This window comes from Cardiocondyla obscurior, linkage group LG17 (assembly GCF_019399895.1).
Source record: "Cardiocondyla obscurior isolate alpha-2009 linkage group LG17, Cobs3.1, whole genome shotgun sequence".
Classification (NCBI taxonomy): Eukaryota; Metazoa; Arthropoda; class Insecta; order Hymenoptera; family Formicidae; genus Cardiocondyla; species Cardiocondyla obscurior.
Window position 1 is genome coordinate 920507 of NC_091880.1, and position 21624 is coordinate 942130.

The 21624-nt window shown below is 43.4% G+C and overlaps 1 protein-coding gene across 9 annotated transcripts in view; it reads left to right on the top strand.

The window, feature by feature from the left end:
- Ten-m (teneurin transmembrane protein Ten-m) overlaps positions 1–21624 on the top strand; it is a 481599-nt gene that overhangs the window by 54277 nt on the left and 405698 nt on the right. The gene's annotated exons all lie outside the window — the stretch shown is intronic.

The following is a 21624-nucleotide window of genomic DNA, read 5'->3' on the forward strand; positions in this document are numbered from 1 at the left end:
TTTTTAATACTAAAAATACGGTAAATTAAATTAGGAAATTGATGATTATTTAATGATGATTTTTTTCTGTACGTTAAAGATAAAACTTCCGCTTTTTAACAGTGAATTTAGTTATATTACGTTTTTTTTTGCTCCGAATTTTATTGCCTCGAAAATGCGAAAGTTACAATGTAAACGGAAATGTGTTTGCGCATGTCATATGTAATAGTACTTTTCCTCGCGGTTTACGAGCGCAGCACTTTACCGCGGGACGAAGGCTTTTTCTTTTTTTTTTCTTTTTTTTTTTGCATTTTTACGTAATGAAATATGCCATTTTTCTTTCCTCTTTCCTCTTCCTTCGCCTTCTCTGTCTCTCTCATTTACTCTCTTTCTTCCGGATTTAGTCAAGATGAAATATATTTCGACATATATTTTTGGTTTTCTTTTCCGAGTGCCTCTTTTATGTCTATCATCTCCTGTAAAATATATTTTAGCTCATAAACCGTGTTGTCCTATCCTGGTCTCTGTCTTTATCTAAAGATTCGTATTCATGGACCGCTTTTAGTAGCTGCTGGGTCTATTAACGACGCGCTTATAAGGAGAAGGAAGTTCGTTAAAAGCATGCCGGGAATACGAAATATCGCCTGCAGTGACCTGTGGAGCGACGGCTCATAAATTTCGCGATACTCCCTGCTCCTCAAACTTTTATCTCTTTTATCCCTCACGTTATTACGATTTAAGTTCGTAACATCTTGCACCTACGATAACATCAGATAAAACTATCGGAACACAAATCGGATTATTGAATAAGTTATTAATAAAATTATAAGACATAAAGACGCACTAGATTCATCCCGATTAAAGAATTCTGATTGCATTTTATTAATTATTTTATAACTGTACAATACAATACGACACTGCTAATAATTTCAAAGAATTTTAAAAATTAATGAACATTTTTACGTTTTAATTTTTTAATTTAATATTTGATATATTATTATTGCTGACGTGATACAAATCGAAGTTCCCGGGTTCTTCGAATTTATTTAGCTCGGCATTTTATTGTAGGGCCCAGTTCTTTTGACTCATTCACATGTATTGCGTGTGTTAGCGAGCGGGCAGCAAAAATAAAGCATACGAATTATCACGAAGAACAAGCAGGCGGCATTGGCAAAGCAAAGCTTGCGGTTCGGAACACGAAAGCGTAACCTCATGGCCGTTCTTTTACGACGTTTTTATAACTCATTTCATACGAGGCATATGTCCGCTATCGCTAAGTGATCTTTGTTTTATATTCGGATGACTGCCGTAACCGCCGCGGCAGTTGCAGCCGACGTTTTCGCGTTTATACGTCCACGAAGACTCTCGCTTTCTTTTCGAAGAAAAAGGAAGTGTGTATTGAAATAACGAGCAGCTGTTCTAAACTCCGTTCCCATCCCTTTGGCTGTACAAATCTGAAATGCGCAAACTAAAATATGAGGCAGCTCAATGATTACTTTAAATAATCGTAGTAATTTCAACGTAATTTCGGTATTGACGCAATTTTCTACGGGATGACGCATTCGTAGTTTCCCACGATGCAAATGTCGCTATCTTGTGTACACTTGGGTTCACCGGAAGGCTAAATCACACGTCAGCAGATTAACTCGAGCGTTAAACGTCTTGCCTGTGTTCGGTTCGCCGATACACTGAGGTAAGTGGAAAGCAATTCTAGCCGACTGTAGAAGGCCTGCGGAGGGCTTGCTCCCGATGGGAGCAGTCAGTGTCAGTGTCAGTGTCAGATCCGATGCAGCCATCCGGTTTCAAGAGGGCAGGCAGCGCGAAGCGCTTATGCACGACGTCGCTAATTATTCAAAAAAATAAGCGTCGTGATCGAATTAAATACTTGGCCTCGTTAAGCGTTCCGAATCCCCGTGTTCTAAATCGTTTCCGGGTGACATGGTAAACGGTCTAATTTCGAGATAAAACATTCCTAAGCGTCGTCTCCATTAGCTAAAACTAACCTGGGGTTTAACTCGCTCACGCTACGCCCCGCGCGATTACCGGCAATCATCCCGCAATTGCGTGCATTTCCATCGACGGCCGAAGCTTCTAATACACCCACGAATAGGGGAGTTACATACAGCACGTATAACGTTATATAAACCGATGCGCGTCGAAAAGATTATCAGGCAGATCGGGGAAACTATCGCGAGAGCTTTGTAATAGCATCTCGGTGGCATGAAGGATGGTCATGGCCAAGTGAAGAGGTGGGCGGGCGATTATCTGCGCGAGGGATCAGCATCGAAATGCACGGTGGCCTGGATTTTTTTTTCCCTCCCCCCCCCTTCCCTCCCGCACGAGAGGGATACACGTCGTTAACGAGAAAGGCCAGCCCCCGAAGACAATAATTAAGGATCCCCGTGCCGTGACAATTGCTGTCGTGGGCCGAGTCGTGTCGCGAGGGCACGCTATACTTGGCACTTGCGTGACAAGTCGTTGCGTGACTCGGCGCGAGCATCGAGCTAACCGAGTGGATACGAGGCCACGACCCCGTTATTATCGGTAGATCGTGTTAAGCCCGTATAACCGCGGGCACCAAAAACTCGCCGGCGGTAACGCGACGGGAAAATTCTTCTCGGCAAAACCTCGGCTTTCCGACGCGCCCGGCGTTCGTTCCTCGTGATACGCGCGTCGATACCGAGATCAATCCGCGTCGCATGCTGCGGGATAATTAAACGTTTTTACGGGATTACCTTCGGAATACGCCGGCGAGGCTTCCTCGCCCGAGGTATTATAAATCTAACCCGAGGCGGCACTACTCGCGACGGGAGTCATTAGGTCGGTGTCCGGTTTCATGAATTTTTATGCCGGACCCGAAGGAGCCTCGCGCCGAGACTGTTTTCTCCTGCAAAATTCATCGGGCGAAAGTGTTCGGCGGGCGAAAAAAGAAAGAGGGGTACAAAGAGGAAGACAAACACGAGGGTGCCTTCCATGAAACTTGACAAATCGCGGCGGGAGCCGCGAAAAACGAAAGGCTGAGCTCTTCGTCCGAATGCCCCGTGTATTATATGCGGCGTCCGCGCCTCCGGTAATGGCTCCTTATGATTTAGCGAGAGTGTTTTCTTAGTTCTTGCGAGAGTGGCGCCCGCGTAATCGTTTGTCAAGCGCCCCGACGAAATAATAGCGCCGGCCACCCCCCTCGCGCATCCTCGCGACGAAGAAATTCCACGGCGATATTTCACCATCATCGCTATTAAAGGTCATTTCGCAGATGAAGAGTAACGACGCGTCCTTCGCACGAGCGCACAACGATGAACCCCGTCCCCGAACGGCGTTCCTCCGTGAAGAATCTCAAGGGGTGGCGCGGCTCGTAAACCTCGCGGATGTTATGTCCTCGACAGGAAGTTTTCCCGGTCAGCGAAACCGCAGAAGACAGCCGTAAAGTTAAATTTCGTTACGTGCGGTTTAAAGAATTCGACCCTTCGATAAAAGCAATGCTACGCGATTACGCTCAAAAGTGGGAGAGAAATAATTTTCGTTGCCGTAATTATCGCTTTTATTCGAGTGGCCAATTACTTTGAGCATTAATATTTCCCACTGATTTATTATTCAACGTTCTATATGGAAAAAAATATATTATCTTCGATATTTTCGAATTTAAAAAAAAAAAAAAATTTTTTTTAACTCCGTGAAATATTTATTAAAAAATTTTAAACACGTTTGTACAGACGTTTAAAAAATGCGCGGAGAGGAGTCGCATAGGCGAAATGGTCCCCCGATCAGCCGCGTGTTTTTGATGGGTTGATATTCAAGGGATGTCGGCCAATATAGATAGTGATTGCTAGTGATCTGAAAGCGAAAGGCGGGAGTAGCGCGGGACGAGATTGTGTGGCGAGGCATTAACATGCCGCCGCCGATGTGCGGTTATCAACACTGGATTGTTCACCGCGTGTCTCGACTTCCAACATGGGCCACATTACGCCCTACCCCGCGTCGTTCCTTTAACGTCTCACGTTGAGCCAGTCGTAACCCGTGCCCGCCTTTCGTTGTGGATTCTTAACCTCCTCACGACGCTCCCTGAGGTTTTACAACACCCAGTTTATTCCCGTGAAAGGGTAGTCCTTTAGGTGAACGCGAACCACCGCTGTAATTCCGTGGACGTAGTACCAGGTTGTCTTCAACCATCGCCGACCTACTTCGTGCCACACGTTCCTACCGGGACCATTTTACTTTTTTTACGTCTTACCGCCGCGACATGTACTTTGAATAGATATTATTTTGCTTCTCTCTGTTTTTATTTTATTTATTTAATTTTTTTTTGTTTTTTAACACAAATATACCCACTTTTTATTTTTTTAATTTTATTTTAATAAAAAAAATAAACGTGTAATTGGTTAAAATAATTGAATCGGTTTTTGTCAATGTATGTCGATCACGGCCTCAATCAGAGAAAGCTCCATTATTCCGCGCTCACTTTCCCCTTTTTCTTTCTAAGCCGAAGAATTCTTCTTTTAGTCCACGCGGTAATTCGAAAAAGAAGTAGTGAGTAGCTCCTCGCGTAAAGAATCTACGTGACTGGAACAGTCCTTTTTTCCGGGCAACACAGCCCGAGTTTCTTCACATACGCATAACACGAACCACGCGTTAATCTTGATTTGCAACTAACCACCACCGTCGTTCTCCAGTACCTCAGTGCAACCGTAAAGCATCGATTTAATCCCCGGAGACCTTTCGTTACGTTCTATTTCTGCCTTCTCATTCTTCCGCCGGCGTACGAGCCGTGTACTTCCCGCGAAAATCGTTAAATTTATCGGAATTGATAGCTCCCTTTGCACGCCTTAAGTTTTATGTACAGCATTCTGAATAACTCGGCGTGAACTCTGCATATCGGCGGCGACTTACATATATGCGCACCTAAAAAAGAAAAAGGAGAGTCAGAACTTGATGTTATCACTTAATTTTAATTTTCATAATGTCAACGTTGAAAAGATGTATTTTAATCATATCAACATTTCAAATTCTACTTTATAACGCACCGACTGAACGATGTATAAAATGCTGGAAATTTAAGTTCTACGCGCAATCCACAATCTCGACATACATTTGTCAAAAATGACGGCAAAATTCGCGGCGTACCTATTTTACGTTACATCCGAAAAATATATATATATGTATATATATTATATATATACACATTTTATATGTAATATTATATATATGTATATATATATAAATATATATATATATATATAATACGTCGGTTGGAAGATGTCTTTTGCAGAGGGTTATCGCCTAGGCTCGCTTCTGGATGTTTCCTCTTCCGTTCTATCTCCCTTTTCCTTTTCACCTCGCCCTACATCAGACCTTGAGGAATGAAATAAATTCCACGTTTCTGAGAAATTGGAGAGCCTCGGGGGGGCAGAAGACATTTTCCTTGGACCTCCGGAAAACTCCTTATTCCGCGTCATCTGCTTTTCAATCAAGGCCGGGGTATCGGCGTGGGCGAGATGAGTGGTAGGTGAGCTTGGCTACGAAGCCGATGGGAGAGAGGTCGGCAGCCACCTTACCTTCGGGTTATAGATAAGTTGATATCACCCTTATAGCACCGTCGCTCCATCGACCTTGCGCTTTCAGAGCTCATTTTTAACCTTTGGACCGAAAGAAGAAGAGTTACGACGTTGACCATGACAGAACAGAATTTCTCTCTTTCTCTCTTTTCACTTTTTTTTTTTTTTATATATTCCTCTTTACAATTTCAAATAACAAAGCGGATAACTTTGTACGTCTCTTTTATGCTAACATTTTACAGCAGAGTTTGTAACTGCAATATTAATATAATTTTTCTTTTCTTTCACCTGTAAAAAAAAAAAAAAAAAATTAAAGAAAAGAATTAAAAATTAAGTTATACTTCGCGGAGTAAAAAAGTAGTAAAAAATTAATAATTTTAGAATTGTCCTTTATGCGCGACTTATCAACCTTTGTCGCAAACGCTCATTCGATTCGACAATATTTGCAGGAAGCCAATCGAAACTTTCGCTATGACAAAGTGTGTTTTTCGTGCAAATGTAGAATTGGAATCGCGCGAAGGATGTAGCGGATTCGTAAACTCTGTTACAGCACGTGCGGCCTTCCGCGTGCGAAATGTTTCAAACTAAAGTAAATTATATATTTGAGGCGACACGCGGGCGTATCTCTAACAAGAAAAGGAAGCAGAAGATATTATACGGGAGAGAACTGCGCGGCGTTTTGTCACTGAGTTCGCGGGTACAAGTTTCGCGATTTCGTCGGAGGCGCGATAAGTAAAACTCCGTCTTTTTTATTCTTCGCAAGCGGGAGTTTCTTCTGAAGTTTATACTTACTTTCTCCACCTTCCACATCGCCAGCTGGGCGGTCCTTGTTTCTACCACAATTTTAGTTCAGTTGGCCGCCAGTCACGCATAACAAATGAGACTTTCTCGCTCTTCTGTGTCTCTTTCTCTCTTTTTTTCTCCCTTTGCGATATTTTTATGTTTATTCAATTATTAGTTAAAATTATATGGTCCGTAGCAAATCACAATAATACCGCCAGATATTTGAAAAGAATGATTATTTAAGTCATACTATGTTTTTTTTCTTTTTTTTGTAATATTGTAGTTACGTTTATTTAAATTAAATATTATTTTTGTAGAGATAATCACATTTTATTAAAATTATCAATACGATGCACGGCGGCCAGTTATATTTTTCGTATTTATGTTTTTATAAATATGCAGATAAACGCACACCGATATTTTTAACAATACCAGTGATTAAATAAATGAACAATCAAACAATGGGTAAAAAAGTGTTCGAGTAATGCATGAAGTTTAGGTAGATCCTAGCGAGAGACAATAGCGGGAGACCCGCACTTCAAAATTGGCGGATGTTGGTTCCTGTGAAAGATTGAGGGGAAACTTTTCCACGAGTCCGAGAGACGGGAACAAAACCTCCGAAGACCAACGGACGAAGACGATGGAACCAATATGTAGCACACCTTTTTCCTTTCTCTTCGTTCCTCCTGCTCCTTCCTTCCTTGCTTCTCAACCCAACGACGAAACCTTTGTTACTTGTTAGTGACTTTTATCTGGTCGCCCCGGGTCCTCGATTTATCTCTCGGTCCTCTCTCTCGTTCTCTCTCGGCTCCTTACCCCCTTCCTCCTCCCGTCTTCTTCGTCTTCCCTGTCGCTATCGCCTACCAACAGCCCGCAGCCTTGAACAGTCCGGAACTTCTTATTCCGGATTTCAGACCCGTAGGCAAGGTTCTCGCCCCTTTTCTTCTAGTTCTTCTTCCTACTTCTCTTTCTTTGCCCGTCCACCGGGTCCCACCACCTGGTCCCTCTTATCAGAGATAGCTTAATCTCTCGCACGACTTCTGTTAAGATAGACAACCGGTCTAGCACGCGCGCAGGCCACGCTTCGCACGGCCACGGACGACTTTTCCTCTTCGTGTAAACCATCTCCTCTTATCGTACCTCCTCGGGAACTCGAGAACAAATTCGATTCAACGGCGGTTCTTAATTCTTATGGTTAGTTGCTGATCTACCGGCGATAATCCCGCCAATCCTAATACGAATATCACGATCCACGAGCAAATTATATAACTCCAGTGAAACTTCGGACGTCGTCTATCATTTCGCACTTTGCAAAAGTCTCTCGGCGAGATCGACGGTGGATTTGCAATACGTTATTTCGGAATAATTTAACAACTGGAGAACTTAAGCTATCAGTTTTATCAACCACGTCTTTTTCGAGAAAAAAAAAAAAAAAAAAAAAAAAATTGTATGGAAAATAGAAATAAAATTCCGGGAAGGAGGTTAAGAATTGGGCAATTTTTCGTTATCTCCCATTGACAGATTGCAGAAAGACAAATCGCGTAATTTGTTACGGAGTGCTTTTGTCTGGGCCACGCTTTTCGTTTCAGATATTCGATCGAGGAGGAAAAAAATAGTTTCTCGCTACCTTGTCTATCGTCGTTGATAAGTCGTTTTCCGAACAAAGAGGTTGATTTGTAAGGATGGTCTTGGAGATCACTTTTCTTTAGGGACTGTCATGGAAATATTGGAAGTAGTAGCAATCGAAGAATGACCCTATTCGCGCCTTTCATAGCAAATCCTTAGATAATAAAGGCTCGTTCACGTGAGCATAATGGAAGACTGATCACGCTGTCCGTGCTATCAGCACTTGCCATTGCTCACCAAGAATTTCTACTTCCGACATTCAACCCCCCTTTAAACGCGCCATTTCTTTGCACGATTGTTATGCGTTCGAATTACCTTTACTTCAATCAAACGTCATAATAATCAAGTCGCATAAAAATTGCACAACTGTCATTAATACAAGAATCAAGGTGTAACTAGAACTCTTTTCTTTTATTTTCTGTTATATTATTTTATTGTTACGCATTCTTTAATTTAATAAAATGATTTGGAAATAGAAAAGTAAAAAACATTGATAAATGTTACCAGTACTACTTAAAAAAGAAAAAAATAGTTTTTTTTTTTTAATGTAACTCATGAAATTTGGAAATTCTGCTTTCGCATTGATGTCTACATCGCGTTGCATCTTGCCAATAATTATCAAAATGTGTAAAAAAATATATATAACGTTTTTCTGAGAGAGGGAGAAAAAATATCTTGATATTTTACGCATTATTTCTTCAGTACCTTAAATTGTTTTAAACTGTTTTATTAAACGCGGAATGCGCATATTGATTTCGCGCAACCATTCCAATATATTGTTAATATGCAATACCGAATATATGCACTTCGGTATTGATTTTTCCGGCATCGCAAACCAAATAGCACCGCACGGCTTTTGAAATCATCAGTCGTCTTGATGTAATTCGAAGCATTTTAAACAATTTTACGTATCCATTTTGTAATTTAATATTTTTCCACGTATAAATTCGCACACGTGAAACTAGAAATACTAATAGAATTAATTTTCTTTTTTTTTGTTTCAGGTAAGAGTGCAACTAATTTTCCCGATTTTCGCGAGCTTAATGGCAAGTCCAGCCGTCGGACTGTAGTGTAAGTAAACGTCCGTTTCGCTTGACATTATGAAGTAATTTTAATGACACTAAAAACAACTTTGGAGAAAACAATTATCGTTGATTGTTACTCAAAGCGGTCGCGCGCGTATTTCGTGTATTCTCTTCGACATTGGCCGCAATTAATGCCGAGGGAAAAGTTAGTTAAAGAAACTTCTCAGAGGTACAATGTTTCGAATTCAGTTCTTATCGCGCTTATTATCATTAATCTGCTTTTTTGTCCGCTGTGAAAAGATATAAATAACTTCCCTCCATTTTCAATCCAAGCTGTATAATTATCTAAAATTAATTGGCTTAAATCTATTAATTTCTTTCTGTTCATAAATATTCTTTTTATAAGAATGTAACGTCGCACGAAACATTTTCGTTATCCGGAGTGCATTATTGTTCATTTATCTATAATCGAGGAGGTAACAACGTGGCCTTTGTGTCAACCTTAATACTTCGTTTCGTGTTCATGTAAATTTCGACGGTAATTAGTTCGTGGAACATATAACGGCAAGAGTCGTGGGTCTTTGCAACGGGATGAGTTATGTATGTATTAAATGCCGGGGAAGTCAAAGGTGATGTCTACATTCTTGTAATATCCGGCGACCATTCGAGCAAACCGTCACGTCGCTGCGCGATGCACGAAGAAGAATCCCGCGTATGTGCTCATCGATATAACGTCTATTTATGAACAAACGGACTATTACATATTACTTTGATTATATTTCGTCTTGCAGTTAACTTAACAAGTCTATCAGAAATAAAACGCCGATGTGCGCGCACGCGGCTGTACGTAAACGAAAATAAAATCGTGTATGTGAAAACGAAAATAAAATCGTTTCGAACGATATTTAATTGTTTAACGTTATGTCCGTCGTGAAAGTTTAATTGCTCTTACATTGAATTTCTTGCCGGATTACTAATCGATCGTATCTCTCAAATCGCAATCGCAGTTCATACGTATTAGGGGTGCGCGCCGACAAGTAGGGGATCGGTGGCAGTCGTGGGATTTTTGGCGCGACCTCCGGGATACGTGGATTGAATTCCACGGAGGTTCGAAGGTGCTCCAGAATTCTCGTAATATCCAGCGAACGTCCATGCGAAGCGGCGCGACCGCCGAATTCAAAGATAGATTCCACGTGAGTCAAAGCGCACCGAGAAAGCGAGAAGTGCACTCGCGGAGCCCGGGTGTGGAAAGGGCGAGGAAAAATGGAGATAAAGTGAAAGATAGAGAGAGCGCGGGGTGGGGCCGAGGCAACAGGGACGCGTTTCTCGCGCTACCGAATGACAAATGGAGACCACAAGATTGCGCCTCCGACATCCAATTAGCCCGACCTTCCTCTCCTTGTTCGGCTCTTTCCTGACGCTTGTACCACCTCCGGCCCACCCCCGTTCGTCCACCCTTACGACGTCAGGTGCAGGACACCGTCCGCCTCGCCCCTGTAAATGACCTGAGGAGCAAGAAGGCTCCGTCCCTTTGTACGTTTAATCAACGAAAGCTAAATGTCATTTCGCGCGACGTACGCGTATTGTAATTTTTATTAGCATCTTTGATCCATACTAATTCACATATTTCAAAAATATCCACAGTCACCATTAACACTTATTTAATGTTAAAGAACAGTTAATTAAAAAAAAAAAAGAAAAAAAGTCTATTTTCTATTCTTAAGCTTTTAATACTAGAAAATAACAATTTGACAGTAAAGCCTTATAAAAAAAATCAAAGATAAGACGAGAAATTATTTCAGCAATTAGCGTCGGTTAAGATCGTACTCGTTTGCCCGGAGAGGGAGAGGTGGGGGGGGGGATGCAATTTTCATTTGGTTCTTTACGCGTATCTACCTCGGCGCGTCTCGCGGCGTGAATTATTCGCTCGTACTTAATGAAGAATTACTTGACGCTCTTCGAGTAAAATTGTGCCACGCGCCAGTGAACACGAGGTGGCACGTCCTTGTCATCGTCTCCAGACTGTGCCTTAATATTACGGGACCGAATGCCGTCGAAGACGACGACGAAGTCAAATCCCGATGTTAAAGGCGGCGCGGCTGCGTCGGCCGCCGCTTCATAACGTCTAAAGGGCGTCTAGCGTCGCCTCGTCGGAAGACAAAACCGGCAATTACCGTCATTCCTTCCGCGCGATAACCCTGGAGCTACGGCAACGCGTCCGCGTGTTTGCCGAACGATCGATTTTCTTAACCCTTGCTACACAATCTCTGATTTTCCCAGGCTCTGGTCGCTCTCCTCCTCCCGCTTCCTCTTTCTATCTGCCGACAGGGGTTAAATAAATTGTGAATTTCACGATAAATCGAGCGCAAGAGATCTACGATTATTTCGCGCGGATGATTGTATTCCCTGATCCCCGTAACGCTCAAGCTCGAATTTCTCTTGGAATATTCTTGTAATCCGACGTCGGATAGTGGGATATTTTACATAACGTCACCGGCTCGTAGCTATGCGTATCTAAATTTGCCGATCGAAATATATTTCCCTCCCCGCGCTGTTCCTGAAAAAGCTAAAAGAACCGGAAACGCGCCGCGGGATAAAACACGGAGAGTGATATTCGAGTGAGATCTGCTTTTAAAAACGATCGACGCGGAGAGAGCTTTTCTTATTGCACCCGGCAATAAGTTTGTGACACGCGTTACCGTACATACCTCGTGATAATAAGCTTTAATTATTTGAAAGTCGTACTTTTTACTTTTATTTACTTTAATTAATTTCCTTCGACATTTTCGCAGTAAATTACCGTTTATAATTAAACCCAGTAAATTCAATAGATCTTTCACATCCTTAATAAGAAAGGTAGGAAAAAATAAAATAAAACGAAAAAAAATGGGAAGGATGTAAAACGTAAGAGGAAATAAAAAGTAACATACGCGTTATTATTACGTTCAATAAAAATGAAGAAGACTTCAATCGAGCGTTAAATTAGCCGTAAGGTTAGTTAGTCGTAAAGTAACAACGCCGTGGCTACCAGTTACATTTAATAATGATTAAAATTTTACGTTACGATAAGTTCCATTAGAGTTTAACGCTTCACATTGTCGCTGAAAAATCGCGAGGCGAACGATCTCGTCAGTTTGCAAAAATGCAGCGCTGGCAGGAACGTATTCTCGCAACAAACACACGCACGCGCGCGGACAATAAATCTTTGACGGTAGGCAGCTGGGCGGCAATGTTTAGCGTGAGGCATGTGGCGGCCACGTTCGTTCCCGTACTACGTACAGTGCAAGCAGCTCTGTTACTAATTGCTCATTAGTTCGGGTCGCAGACATTCCGATCTGCGCCCGGCCGGCGTTTATTTCTATCCGGTTCTAGGTGGATAACGATTTATTCGCCGATTCGTGTCCCGATTAATTAACTGTCCCACCGAATCTCTCTGCGGGTCAAACGAGCCCGAAGCTTTCCTTAGAAATTCCGTCGATACGCGTAGCCTGCTAAACTTGCCGGGGCAATGTGTATAAGATATATTTTATTTCACTAGGGTGGTTGTAGAACGCGAATCTGCTATACCGCGACTAATGGACGGGTCCCATAATGGATGCCAGCAATCGGTAATATCTTAGTGACAAACGACGCTGTTTAAAGAACAATGCCGGAGAACCGGCAGGCGAGAGGACGACTCGCGGTTGCCAGAAGCGGAGGGGCGAGCGAGGGTTGAAAGATCAGCGAACGCAACGATGTTCTCCGGGGATGAATCGCCCGAGAGTGTAGCGAGAGCGATTTGTTCGACTGAGAAAATACTTAGGCGCGGGAGAGCGATGATTCAAGAGCGAAAGAGAAAGAAGGGCCGCGCGTTTCACTCATTCGCCGCGGCATTATGCGAGAACCAGTCTTATCGTCTCGCTTCTAATGTTTGCTCGTTTTCGTGCCTCCACCAGTTCCGGGCACTTCTCCGAGATCCGCGTCTCCGGCTTTGCGTGATTAATCACCATAAATAAATATCCCGGCTCGGCGCGAGATACCTCGGGAGAAAGAGATTACTTCTTGCCGAGGATTCTGCTACAATCATGGGGAAAACGGGTGGAGAGAACCTTCTCGCACTATTTCTCCGTAGCGAGAAGGCGCAACGGGGCGTAGCTCATCTCGCGGAAATAACGCGCTGACCATTAACTTGATTTTTAAGCTCAGGCGTAAGTGATAGTCCGCCGCGTTCGACGCGATGGAGCACAATGCGCCTCAGCATCTCAGATCTTTCAAAACGAAATCTCCTATTTTAAAAAGGGAGACGCGGAGATCGAACTGCTGCGGCTTTTCCACGATTCTAATTCGTTCTCTCGCTTGGCCTCGCTTTGTGTCGCGAAAGTAAATTCAGCTTAATTTTTTATTGTTTCGTTAATGTAGTCAATTCTTTTTTTATTTCGCAAATTTTAATTACCGTTATTCTTCTGCACGTAATTATACTTTTCCCCAAAATGCTAATCATTGCAAAGGAATATGTGACATCCGTACTTCATTTCATACATTGTTGAAAATTATTAAATGTAAAACAGTAAAGAAAAAAAAAAAAGACATCGATATTTTTCTTACTAATAATTTATTAACGGTACGTATCTTTTAAAAGCGGTATTTATTATGTGGAATTATAATTGTGAAATCCTCTTTTTCTCTCTGGTAAAATTAGCGCGAGAAAATAAGCGTATATTTTTCATTAGTTGATGTACTAAAAGTAACAAATAGTTTTCTACGTATTCCCATTTCTCATTTCGCTCTTATTCGCGACTTCTCCTTAAGTTTCCTCCCCGGTTTTGTTTTTCCAACGTTGTCGCGTTAATTTCAAAAGTAGTTAATTAAAAGACGATTCTCTCAAGCCTGACCTACATAGACTGTTGTCGAATGGATGAGAACTTTGTATTCTCGGTAACTGTAACTATGTTAGAAACAGAAAATAGCCGGAAATCCGGAGCCGGTCTATGAAAGAGGACAACCTTACGAATTTGGCACGGAATACCCTTCGTCATAGCTTTGTATCTGATAAAAAGGAAGGAGGATTCAGAAAAATAGCGAATTTTCTCCGTAAAATAATCACTTTGATTTACCAACGAATATACCGGCATTGTTAGAGTTGATCAAAATGCTTGCTCGGTCCTCCACTTTATTGCAACGTAAGCGCGAAGCAATTGGAAACGGACAGCGGACGATAGATTTAAAATAAGTTCGGCCGCAGATTATGGCAGAATATTTTTATCTTTAAAGTAAAATGGATTGTTCTTTACCGCACGCGAGCTATTTCCCACGCGTATATACGCTTTACGTCAATCTGCATGCGAAATTCGTCGAAACTACAACGAGGGATCTGGGCTGTCAATGCGAGATCGTGTTTCATGAAATATGAAAGTGTTGCGCGGAAACTGAACAAGAACAAATCCGTAAAACGATTTATTGGCAGATGAGATATTTTTCAATGAGAAGTACAAATTTTTAAATCGTTCGCCGTTTATTATTGTTCGTGCAAAAATTTGAATATATACTGTAAGAAATAAGTGCTTACTTTAATTAGAAAGCTTACACGAGCAACATATGCATCGTATATCTATTAATTTATTTATAAATTAAATGAATTTAATTTGAAAATAAGTCTAATTTAAAATTATTTATATCGGCACCCTTATAAAAATCTGTTACTTTCGCGGAAGGGGTTGCTCCATCAGGTGGCGCCGTTCGTGGAAAAGCTCCGCACTAAGCTCTTCACCCCTTTTCACCCCGAGTATCCCGACATAACGTACAATTTAAGAAAAAAGAAAAAAAAAAGAGAATGTTTCTTTGCACAATTAATTTACATTCAATTCGATGTTATTTTATCCTCGATAATTGAATTCAATACACGAGTCAGTTGAATCTCGACAATGCAAAATTGGTACAACTTTTAATTAATTTATTTCATATTATTGTAACAAATATCGTGTGGTTTATAAATTAATTATACAACATATTGAATTTAAAAAAAAAAAAAAGACTCACGTTTAGATCGTGTAAAGATTATTTTACGATTAGTATTACTTACAAAGGCGCGCATGTTCGAGCTATTAATTGAAAGAAAAAATTACTGTCTATTTCATCATTATCTATTTATCCAAGGCAACGTATGCAAACCGTAGTACCGAAATTAGGAAAATATATCTGGTGTATATCTCTGCTATTATGCCGAGTCGTAGAATCGATTCCCGACGTCGCTATACGCTAGGGTGCAATAACCAACGCGGGTTGCCTGCGCCCCGTCCGCCCCGTCGTAGATAATCGCCTCGTAATTCACATATCCAGGGTCATTATTATTCATACTTCGAGCGAGATCACGGTATGCAAAGGCAAATTGCCAGCCGGACCGGCGTAGTACTTGCATACGTACGTAGGAGCTTAGCTTTTCATCGGGCATTACGTAACGATCCGGCCACGGTGCAAAAGTGTGCCACGAGGAAAAGAGTGAGTTTACTTTGGAAGTTAATAACGCTTTAGTCAACTGAACGTGCAACATGAGACATGCTCGCCCTGTTAAAGGGGATGGAACGAAGTCACGGGCGATGAGTTCATAAACCAAGCGCGCTCCAGATCGTATCGCGCGAATAACGTAAATAATTACAGGCACGAGGGCTGCTTACCGTAAACCTCACCATCCCGCGAGCCCGCGGAGACCCGGATTCCTTCGCCGTCGCCGAGACGTTGAGCGATCGGATTTTTTTTTTTGAACCCCCGTCGGTATTTCGTAAAGTGAATTAGATATTTTGCGAGAGCCTGCGCGAGCCACGCCAATTACATCGTCGGGCATTTACAATGGTCTTTAAAGCGGCATTACGTGTTTATCTCTCAAACATCTCGCGATAAAAGCGAATTGCGGGTTACGTGCGGGCGGCACGGGAATTGAACACTTTAACCGCGGCGCTACCCCGACGATTATAAAGGCAGTAAAAGAAAGATTAGCGGCCGTGGCCGTCATTTGTTCCTGCGCAAAGGCATAATTATCCTCTGTTTCGCTGGGTGATTTCCAAGGCGGACATAAAATCCTCGTCCGTTCGCATTTTTTTCTTTTTTATTTTTTACCGTCAATATTCCTTCTGGTAATATATCCGAGAGGCATACGGCCGTATCGCGTCGCGGGTTGGAGTGTACTTTATCGGTCGTGTTTTGTCTCCCGCGTGGTGAACACGCGAAGCCGAGGTGCTCGCCGAAGTCGCGTCACCTTTTTACGGGGCACACCCTCGGTGCATCTTTCTGCGGCTGATGGTTAAAAGAAAGAAGGAACGGGAAGGGAGAAGAAAAAGGGGAACTTTGAACGATCACGCGAGGCTTGTAAACGGTTATCGCGTCACTCAGTCGGAAGTGCATTCCTGACGGCCAAAGAAAAAAGCGGCCGGGCTCGATTGCCGCCGTAATTAAGCTACGTGCGGCGATTCGTGTATCTTTCGGCGCCTCGTGCCCCTCGGACTCGCTCGCCCTCCGTGGAATTAGGTAAACGTATGCAGATTATTATTGATTGAGACGCGACTTGATGCAAAATTCCTTGCACCGGCTTGTCGCTCGTTGTCCAGTCTGTTATTTTTCACGGGTTATTTCCGAGTATTCATGGCCCGGCGCGTTTGAACGTAAAAAAACAAAAAAAAAAAAAAAGAGAGAGAGATCGATCGTGCCGCGTAGATTTGCGGAATTCCTCGGCCGCTAGTCGAGCCCGCCCCGTTCTCCGCGTGTCAAATGAAAATATGTCACTGCCAGTCGGTGGCAGTCGAAATCCGGACGCGGTGGCGTTCTCATCAGCATGCGAAAACTTTGTTATTTGTTTGAACACGTTAAATTATGCATGCGCAATATGCTGACGGGTTTCGACGGCGTTTCGGGGGGGAGGGGGAGCGGGAGACGGAGGAGGACGCGAGTTTGGGCGCCGGAGAAGGGCACGATCTGCGGGGGTAGCCGAAAGGACGGGACGAGGGGCCGGCGGGGATTGAGAACGAGAGGGTAAGAGCGGAAACTAGCGGCGCCGCACAAAGAAGGGAGCGCGCGAGTCGAAAGGGTGCTGCTTTTCTCTCAAACGTAATTGAAACAACAATAAAGTACGAACGCACAACAATGAACGCACCTAATAACCCCGAGCTCTTTGCCGGCTCGAAAACGTAGGGATCCCCGACTCCGCCGTTCGAGGGGTGTGAAGGCATGATTAAATTACGGGATACAGGCTACTCGCCCCGGTGTCCGCCAAATTTATGTCTTCGCGCGATCAACTATCTCCCGATCCGGCCGACTGGGATTCATAATTAATGATTCGACACGAAATTTATTTAGCTATTTAATATCTCCCGTGAGTTTATGCAGAGCACTCGTTAAATACATGGACATCGGTTTGAAACCCGGAGATCTTGAATTCAGATGCACAACGATGTTTTATGCGAACATATATATAATTATGCGTCAAACACAGAAGCTTTTTTTTTTTTTTTCTTTTCATCTGCGCCTGCAGACGCGCATGTATAATGTCGTTTTAAAAGTCACAAAACTAATCTATGCACAAAGAGCACGCGAAAGCTTTGATTTCGTAATTCGCCGGCAGAAAGATAATCCAGTCGCTGGAGTGGCGCCAGAGTAAAAAGTAGCAATTGATTAAGCAATGGCGTTTAAATAATAAATTCAAGCACGACACGTATTACGAACTATCTGTTCGGGAATACGAACGCATACCTAATTCATGCGAACAGAATTTATTAATCGCACAGATGTAATTGTAGATTAGCGGAGATTAAAAAATCACTGAGGGCAAACTCGTGCAAGTTTGCAGGTTAAAAAAAAAAGAAAAAAAGAAAAAAGTTAAACGGAAACTCGAACTAACAAAGAGAACGTATGTGCGCGCCTGTACCGCCGTGTATAACTTAATGCGCCCCGGCGTGTGCAATGCATTTTTTTTTTCTTTTTTACCCGTTGACAAACGAATGGACGAACGTGACGTGATCGTGCTAATCAAAATCCGATGCGGCAGCAACGACCACCGATTAAGCGGCCTCTCTTCCGAAGCTCCCCTTCCCCCCCCTGACCGATCACGAATCCGCGAAGCTGCAGCACGCGGCTTGATCGGTCTGACACAGGTCCGCGCCGGCCCTATGCCCTATGTGTACATTTCGCATATACATATTTATATGCGGGGTCCACGCGTCCGCTTTCCGTGTCACGTCGATCGTTCCGAGCGACACAGGCCGGTCCGCCGCCTTCCCTACCCCACCGTCCCGGTACGTTTAAAATATGAAACGCGGTGACAGCTAAAATCTGCAGGAAGTTCGTACAATGCAGTCGGACTGCGGGCTACGCCGCGAGAGAGGAAGCCGGTCAATTGGAAACGGGGTGACCGAGTTACGAGCTCCCGAACTATCGCGCTGCCGGCCGTGTCCGCGTTATTCCTCCACGTCCCTTGGCAACCTGGCGTATCGAGTTTCTTAGCAGAAACTCCGACCTTCCCCGCCCTTTCCCCTTCGCGCTGCACCCGGATCTCGACCGCGATGCACCACCGTGAGGAAAAAAGTCTTTACTCTCCGCGGGAACCGTGGCCGTCTGTAACAACCGCCGGTGGACGACCCAGCTCACGTTCACAGACGTGCAACCGTTTCTTCACTAATGTCGCTTCCCGTTCACGTAAAGGAATTTCGATACACTGAACGTCAGATGGGCCGAGACCCAGGGAGTAGAAAGCGTCACAATGAAGTCATCCGGTCGACGCGTTTGCGAACTGTACTGTGAAAATATTTCGCGTGTCGCAACGATGGCCCGTCGGGCAACTTAAGTAACTATTATTTAGTACGCGATTCTTTGAAAAGAAATGTTTGAATTAAAATATTCCTCGCGAACAATTACTTCGCTTTCCGACCGAAGAGATCAACTGATTTAACGCAGGTGCAACATTCGCGATAGATCTAATGCGGCTAAACAGCCTCGTCTGTGTCGGCGGAATTTCGAAAAGTATTTGAGCGCATTGATAATTGCTTGTTGATGTTATAAGATAAAAGCTTGACGCGGCATAATGGCGTAATGTCGATACCGGACTAGAGAGGATTAAAACGCGGCGCCATGTGAAATACGTTTACTATCTTGTTACAACGTCAATCAAAACGCGCGGCAATAAATCATTGGCGTTACCATATCCCCCGGATCGAGCACCGAAAACTCCATAGCACGTTGATAGCGCGTACAACAAATATAGGCGTTACGATATTATCTTCCAGTAAATGTAATAAATTTTCGTAACGCCGGCAGGTGTTTTATATGCGAAATATTTATCGCGCGGCGAGATGTCTGAAATTAAATCGTCCGAGCCATCAGAGGGCGGCGCACAATAAAGGAACGGCGGGCGGCTATCACCGCGAGAATTCGATAAAATTGAACGGATATCGTTTGAATAGAATGTATTCGGTCCTATCTGGCCCTTAAATTCGCCGTCTCCTCCTCCCCCCCCCTACACCCTTCGCGTCGTCGTGGTCGTCGTTGTCGTCGTCGTCGTTTCTGACTTCCGTCTGGCGTACGTCGCGCGAGCTCTTATTAAAGGTGGCGATTTATCGCTAGTAATAACGGTGTGGTCTGGTGCCGCTCGGCGGCGAATGTCTCCCTACCGAGGTTCTCCGGGAAGAGCAAGAGCGAGCTCGTGGCGCGAAGAGGAAGAGGTCAGAGGGCAGAAACTGGAAAGTAAGGGTTTATTCGCGGCAACCCCGTCCGAGGGATGGGTGATGCGCCTTTCTCCCACGACTGTGTGTTATCAAGCGCGCGTTAAGCTCGTACGTGTATGCGCGCGGGTGTGTGTTTTTGCACGTACATGTGTGTGAACGCGCGCGCGACGAGGTAGATTAACAATTCCTGACATTTTAGTGGCGCTCCGGATGCGTTAACGCCACTTCAAGTACCGGAGTGCCCGACTGTAACGAGCTCCAGGATTGATTAACCGCCTCTGTCGAGCGACCCGCAACTACGGGCTACGTGCTTCTCTAAGCAAACGAGACGACGGCCCGACGAAAGATCCGCGGAACTTATAATTACCGCTTGATTAATCGCCATTTTGACAGATAACTCGGAAACGAAGAGAATTTTTCACCGACTCGTCGCCGTCGTGTCCGGATCGTCTGCCGTGTGCATCGATTAATCTTCCCTAAAATATTGAACTATGCAAATTAGCTGCCGCGTCTGCCGACCCTTCGGACCGTCGATTCCGAACGATTCGGTAGCTGCCAGTCACGTTAAATACCGGAAAACAGAAAATATTCGTCGTAATAAGAATATATGAATCGTATCTCGACGATTCGGAGCGATAAATACGTGAATATTGATATTAATTTGACCGACTCGTTCACGTCGATTTGTACAACGAACACGCGGGACTAAACTCCAAGAGATAGAATCGGCTAGATAATTATTGATACAAATGTCAGTCGTAAATTTCGAACGGAATGACATCCTGTAGGAAGGTCAGAATCAATCCGAGCAGCATTAAATATTGTATCATAAATGACGGCAGGTGTTATCTCATGTCGGCCCGTGATCGAAACGATGGATCGACTTGGATCGTGTATAAACGTCGATAGAGAACAGGTCACCTGTTCAAGGGGTTAAGAAGACGAATAAGCATTATTCATATCGTGAGCGCTTATCCTTAAGTTATTCATCTCATGAATTAGTAAACACGATGGAGAGTAGCTCTGGCTCGCGCGTATCGGCCCATCCCTTCAACGAAGTTTACCAGAATATTAAGTCCGAACGATTCTCTTGCCACTCATGTTTGCTCTATCAGAAGATAATACCAATTTTCTGATTAATAAACTCCAAAGGAGTATCACTCTATTTGAAAAGGTGGGATAATAATTTTGTAAAAGTATACTATTGGCATCTTCTTCTACATATCAAGACGTGATTAAATATAATTTAAAAAAAATATATAAAGAGCTGAAAAATTCTGTTACGTAAAGAAGACGGTCTCTAAATTTTTTTTAATTTTCTAAAGTGACTGCCAATATACTTTATATTTAAAAAATAAAATCTGTTAGACAGCGCACGGCGGCCGTGTGTATAATACCCGTCTCGTTCCCTTCGATCTTTTCTAATGAAATTTTTAAAGAATTCTTGAAGACGTGGAAGGGTCTCGATATTCCCTCATCCGGAACCGCGCGCGGGTTTCCATCGCGGTTGTCGGTAGTATTTAAAAAAAAAAAAAAAAAAAAAAAAAAGGAGGAAATGGTTTAGCGAAGGAAGCACTTACCTCTCCGCGTACCGTCGCGGCGTCGTCGAAGCGTGCGACGGCAGGCTGGAAATAGATTATAAACGTAATATTTCAGCCGTCGTAAATATTCCTCGCCGCCGGTGTTGGCACGGCCCTTTCGTGCTGTCATCTTGTTTCCTTCTTGTCTCGCGCCGACTGGCAGTCGTCTCGCGATCTAATTGGAGTAAAGAGAATTTTTGTACCAGGTGGCCTCTAATTAGTCACCCGTCATTAAGGGTGGTCTCGCGCTCTTGATTATCTCAGCGTGGATCTTGACAAGTCAAGTAATAGCACTCTTGGGATTTTCGCGAACTTTGACATATTGTTGAGTAGACGAGATGAATCATACATTTGTCAGTTCTGTCGAGGATTTCAGTTCATTTTTTTTTTAGAATTGGGT